Here is a 6,947-nt window from a genome sequence, read left to right on the forward strand (position 1 = left end):
AAATATAAAGTAATTAATTATGATTAATTCAAATTTCATTGTACATAAAAACTATCTACACCAGCAGATAAATAAAAATACTTTTCTACTTTGAAACTCAAGTTATCTTGAAGCAACAATAAGGCTTCAGATTTTATAAACTATTACCAGTTTGTTTACTTATATTTGAGAAAAAGTGTGACATGAACTGTAACTAAATTAATCTACAGATGTTTGTGTATGTAGTGATCTTGTGTAACAATATTAATCTATAGTTTTCATTTCAGACACTTACTCAACCTCCTGACAGATGTCTGTGTATGTAGTGATCTTGTGTAACTATTTTAACCTATAGTTTTCATTTTAAACACTTACTCAACCTCCTGACAGATGTTGTGTATGTAGTGATCTTGTGTAACTATATTAATCTATAGTTTCATTTTAAACACTTACTCAACCTCCTGACAGATGTCTGTGTATGTAGTGATCTTGTGTAACTATATTAATCTATAGTTTTCATTTTAAACACTTACTCAACCTCCTGACAGATGTATGTGTATGTAGTGATCTTGTGTAACTATATTAATCTATAGTTTCATTTTAGACACTTACTCAACCTCCTGTCAGATGTTTGTGTATGTAGTGATATTGTGTAACTATATTAATCTATAGTTTTCATTTTAAACACTTACTCAACCTCCTGACAGATGTTTGTGTATGTAGTGATCTTGTGTAACTATTTTAACCTAGTTTTCATTTTAAACACTTACTCAACCTCCTGTCAGATGTCTGTGTATGTAGTGATCTTGTGTAACTATTTTAACCTAGTTTTCATTTTAGACACTTACTCAACCTCCTGACAGATGTCTGTGTATGTAGTGATCTTGTGTAACTATTTTAACCTATAGTTTTTCATTTTAAACACTTACTCAACCTCCTGACAGATGTTTGTGTATGTAGTGATCTTGTGTAACTATATTAATCTATAGTTTTCATTTTAAACACTTACTCAACCTCCTGACAGATGTTTGTGTATGTAGTGATCTTGATAATTCCTTGTGAGAATCTACTTTGGAAAATTCAACAGGCTTGCCTCGTTTCCGCCGTCTTGGTTTCTTTGTTGATTGTTGATTCACCAAGTCAGCTTCTTTGTTGAGGGCAACCTCTGTAGTCAGAGAAATAATACAAATAGAAAAATAACCATATGATCTGAAATTTTACATTATCAAATGAAGTGCAATTAGTAGGAGTAATCCAAAAAATGATAAACAAGAATACACATTCATAAGATCACTGTAAAACAAAAGCACAAACTGATGACAGGGTACAGGAAACTGGCACTGTTAATAATAAGTCAAGGTACAAAAGTGATGTTAAGTATCTCAGGTTATGTTCCTCACAAGATGATTAACAGATGAGGATAGACCTTACAAACATCTTTGCTGTAAATATGAATCTAAGTGTGAATTGTACAGCGACAATCAATAACAGTATCGTAGTAAATATACAACATCTACAGTAAAACATATCCAGTACAAGTTTCCAACTACATCTCAGCCAACAGTGTCAATGATCTACATATAACTGATGGCATCCTGACTGCTAACAGGCAAAGGCAAATTCTGATTTATCATGCTATCTGGTAGGTATTAATCTTCCAACAAGACAGTGGTCTCACACATGCAACAAATGTGGTGAAACATTAATTTGATAGTAAAAGAGACCAATGAAATGTCCCCAATCATGGCTTGGCCTGTACAAAATACCGAAATTAAAATGTTTGAAGCTAGAATGGGTTTACGTAAGAACTGAGCAAGTCAAAGGCAATTAAATAACTTAGCTGAATTGTGAGAGGTATTACGTGACAATACTTGGAACAACATTCCCCAATCATACATTGATAAACAGTATGGTAACATGGAAACAAGAGCAATGTTCTGTGTAAAGGAAAGGGCCGGAAAACTACCGTCAGGTTTAAAACAAAGATAACTTTTTTTCCTAAATTTTGAGATAAAAATTCTAATAGTTCAAACTGAACTTTAAGCTACAGTAAATGCAAATGATGATTTTAAATACATGGGGAAAAAAAGTTTTTCTTCTCAAAAGTTTAACAGTTTTTGCTGATTTCTGCACACTAAGTTGAGAAATGTTAAAAGGTTATAATCATTTCTGTTTGGCCTTCCATAATCCTATTGTATTTTTTTAAATCTATTAACCAACATAGAGCCAACACAACAATATCCTGCTATATATGCACCCAATTTCAGGTGCAAATCTATTAACTGTAGGATTCAAATACAGAACCTAAATATCAAAAAATAGGTGTCATGTACACTGCTTGACTATGTAGTTACAAGTAGTCGATGACCAATAATACTGTACGTTAGTGACACAAAGTACTAACTCTATCTGTTGCCTTTCATAACATCTGCTTAGAGTAAATAGACGAGGTACTAGCCATAAAATGATCTAAAATAAAGACTACTTCTATTAGACTAATCTTTATCCTAGCAGTCAAAATATGCAATGATTAATATTGAAAATACGCATAAATAAGGTAAAAATAGAGATTATGGGAAATGAGTACACAGTTTACTTTCTTAAGATACCAATTTCTGCTATCTTATAACAATTTCTATCTAGATCAATGAGTACTGCCAGTAATTTATTTAAAAAATTCACTTTCCATTTTACTGGATGCCAAATTTCATGAAATTCTTTTTCACCCTAAACACCTAATTCTACTTACCACAACAACAGCACTATTTTTTTTGGTAACTATTCATTCATTATGTAGCATGCAAGACAATTTACAATTAACATCAATTTTGAGTGAAATTCTATTAAAATTAAAACATTAGCATTTATTAACAAAGTACACTACAACTCTAGCTAAGAAAACCAACATTTAATAGTACTAGTGGCATTACGAATTGAATAATTTGTTATACCTCTTGAAATGAATGTTCATTCAATATCACAGAAAAAAAATTATTCAAATATTCAGCCTACTGTTAAATAACTCTTAAAGCATGTAAAAATCAAAAACCAACCACGTTGGATAAATCTTTGGCTAAATACTGAAGACCGATCACCTCTGACAAACGGTGAATACCTGGTGCTAAAATAACGCAAAACCATTTACATCACAGTGCCTCCCTGATAAATGGAAAACTAGAACATGGTACAATAGGGTAAAACTATTACAGCTTTAACGACACGTGCCTAATAGTGGCACAACATTAACAGATATCAAAAATAATGATTTGTTATGGATATACCTGAAAATTATAATTCCACTTTCAATGTCAAATCCAAGTCCCAAAATTCCATTTTAGATCCCTTCTTTTGTGAATTGACTTGCCTTATTAACAATTAAGCACAGTTTAAAAAATCTCAGAACATGCCAGATATAAGGGATTCAATTCTTTAAAGGTTACTTCCTTACAAACCAGTAAAACATTAAATCTACTTATCTAAGTTCACACAGAACTCATGTAGACTCAATTATTTAAAGGTTACTTCTTACAAACCAGTAAAACATTAAATCTACTTATCTAAGTTCACACAGAACTCATGTAGACTCAATTATTTAAAGGTTACTTCTTACAAACCAGTAAAACATTAAATCTACTTACCCAAGTCCACACAGAAGTCATGAAGTCCTTGAATTGCACTTTTCTCTATGAGAGCTAAAAACAAGTGTAAAATATTTTAGTATAGCACAAATGTATTTCCATTTTGGAAAGTTTAATAAATATTGACACAAAGCTAAAACACGAGTCTGATAAGTAGATTGATTAGAGAGAAATTAACATATTTTATGTACTGCATCACAGAAAACTGATAGTTTTATTTTGTGAAAATTGAATACCATATTTCCAAAGTAAAATGCTGTTGTTCCTTTCCTACATGTAAGAATAACTCTTATTTTGTTGCTTCATCCCTGGTTTTGAAATTATTACAAACAAATGTAAGATTATTTGTTCCATAAAAACAATCGTTTCTATATTAACATAAACCTTACAATGCCAAAAATAATTTCCATAAATTAGAAAAAAAAATTACTATTTCTTAATATTAGAAATATTTAAGAAATTTGTTCAAAATATTGTTGAAACATTTTGAAGTTTGGTATAATTTTTCCAGAAAAAAAAAGATTCTAGTTTTAAAAATGTTTTTAAAAAATATCTAGAAAACGTGAGAAAACTATCATAACTACCCGAGGCAAGGAAGCATTTCTAGGAATAAAAATAGTCCCAAAATGCATTGTGAATAGTTGCAAATATGCATTTTTAAAGTTGTTAGTACTATTTTTTTGCTGTTCTGCCAGCAGTTTTTAGATTCAATTGCAACGTTATTATTTCTCTACCATTATAATCTTTATTTGAAGGATTAGTTTAATACATCATGAGTTCATTTGTACATAGAAAAGTTGATCCATGAGAGAATTAACCTTTTATTTTTCCTCACTACCCAAAGATATGTATGCATATTTGTTGGTTAAAGGAGTCCACCATGTTTGGACCAACACAACAGAAGAGTCCATCATGTTTGTGGACCAACACAACACAGATTTCATCATTGTGAAATCTCTAAATTTCAGTTTGAAACTTTAATCAATGTAGCAGCTACACGATACCCTTCCAATTATGGTGTACAACAGTTATAAGCTGATTTCAGGTATCTTTTATTGATAATTTATGCAAAAATATTGGAACAGCAGATAGAAGATCTTCCCTTTTAGAAAAATATGTTCCCAACTTTTTAAAAATGGGTGTTTCAAGTGAAAATGTTCTAAACTTAAGAAAATATTTTAAAATATTTCCTTGGTCTAGAATTTTTTTCTTTGTTAAACCCAGAAAGAATTACTTGCCTCACTCCCAAGAAAAGTTTACTTGTTTCAAGATGGGTTTTTAAATTTCAAGAAACATGTTTCTAGCACTACTGCCACTACCTATCTATCAAAATGTGCTTCATACATAAATACTATACAAACAAAACAGGTGAATGTGTCTTTAATGGTGAATAATACCAGTAAGTTTTAACAGTCTTGATTCAAAAAGTAATGAATTTATAGAATCCCTTTGTATAAAGGCATATTTTTCATTAAATCTCTCAAGTACCCATGCACTGTTGAAAAACAGATGATAAAAACTGTCCAAAGTTACAATAATCTCAAAATAAACCAGTTACTAATGCTTACTGAACCTGTATGTCAAACAGTAATTATCTGGTTTAATAAACAGCTTTGTAGTTGTTACTTACATTTGACAAGTCCCCATACAGATTTTTTGTAATAAATGTTGCCGTGGACACAAAGCCTGCACTGGTTATTGGTTACCCTCGTCAAACAGTAGTGCGACTTTACAGAGAAGGTGTCACTGTACGGAATTCCTGTGTTAACCACATCACAAACAATGACGTACAGTTGACCCGGTTTACTGTTCTTCAACAGCCTCTGTTATGAAACAAATGTTATGAGTACACTTTAGACATCAAATGATTAAGGTGCATCTAACAGAAAAAATAATAAAAGTCTTTCACAGTGATTTACTAATTCATATATATAAACTTAAGGTCAGCTTAAGTGAAACTACAATAACTACAGTGTCAAGTTCACTCTAGATGTATAGATAAAATCCAATTAAGGAAAACAAAAAGCAAAAAATGTAATTATGAAAATGCTCAGACTTTTTTTTTTACTAATTTGAATATTTTAATGATTTTTATTGAACATTTTGTATATATAATTGTATTGTTTTAAATGTTTTTAGTATTAAATAATTAGCCAAGAAGGGGAGTAAATCTTAAAATCATTGTGCCTCCTTGCGAGTCTGGTTTCTTTCATTGAAAAGAAACATTGATAACAGAAATAGCTCTTTTTAAGTTAAACTTTTTAAAATTATTTAATTATAAAGAAAATATTATATAATTTTCTACTGAACTCTGAATAGTTATTTTATTATCACATTTTAGACTACAGGAATTAAAAAATATATTTAAAATACGGAGTTTCTAAATTCAGTTTGAAAATTTATGGTGAAACTGTTTCACGGGAGCTGATACTTGCGGGTAACTTTAGGTTACTAAGTTTGCACCGTGTCATAGTTTTCATTTTAACCATAAGCTTCTAATGAGTTAACATAGTAATAACTGTTTGAAGCTAAAGTTAATCAAAAACCCCTTGAGTTTATTTCAAATTTTACTTAAAGAAGTTTGACAGATTTTGAATTGTGTTGCTTCATTTCCAGGCAAAATAAATGATAGTTGAGTGGCTTTCCCAGCAAAAAATAATTGAAACACTGGGAGATAATACTAAGTATAAAGCTTAATAAATGTATTATTTTGAGTGAAGTTTGGAGGTGTATAATCGCTGTTGGGTTCTGTTTGTTTGGTTGTTTTAGAGCAAAACCATGTTGGGCTATCTGCTGTGTCCACTGTGGGAAATTTAACCCCAGATTTTAGCACTATAAGTCCATAAAATTACCACTGACCCACTACGAGATGCTGGGTACAGTGTGGTACTGTCTGAGACCTACCTGTGGTTCTGCAGTAAATATTAGTGTGGTACTGTCTGAAACCTACCTGTGGTTCTGCAGTAAGTATAGTGTGGTACTGTCTGACACCTACCCATGGTTTGTAGTAAAATTAGTGTGGTACTGTCCGAAACCTACCTGTGATTCTGTAGTACAATTAGTGTGATACTGTCTAAAACCTACTTGTGGTTATGTAGTAAAATTAGTGTTGTACTGTCTGAAACCTACCTGTGATTCTGTAGTACAATTAGTGTGATACTGTCTAAAACCTACTTGTGGTTATGTAGTAAAATTAGTGTTGTACTGTCTGAAACCTACCTGTGGTTCTGTAGTAAAGTTAGTGTTATACTGTCTAAAACCTACTTGTGGTTATGTAGTAAAATTAGTGTTGTACTGTCCGAAACCTACCTGTGATTCTGTAGTACAATT

At 31.1% G+C, this 6,947-nt stretch overlaps 1 long non-coding RNA gene across 1 annotated transcript; it reads right to left on the reverse strand.

Annotated features, from left to right (window-relative positions):
* Positions 1 to 361: 361 nt before the first annotated feature.
* On the reverse strand, positions 362 to 6,941 carry LOC111084131. Its single transcript, XR_002609407.1, has 4 exons — positions 6,927 to 6,941; positions 5,248 to 5,440; positions 3,618 to 3,671; positions 362 to 1,144 (listed from the first exon to the last, which is right to left on the reverse strand). It is a non-coding gene; the product is annotated as an uncharacterized LOC111084131 (long non-coding RNA).
* Between the last annotated feature and the right edge of the window lie 6 nt (positions 6,942 to 6,947).

Source organism: Limulus polyphemus, unplaced genomic scaffold (assembly GCF_000517525.1).
Source record: "Limulus polyphemus unplaced genomic scaffold, Limulus_polyphemus-2.1.2 Scaffold13917, whole genome shotgun sequence".
NCBI lineage: Eukaryota > Metazoa > Arthropoda > Merostomata > Xiphosura > Limulidae > Limulus > Limulus polyphemus.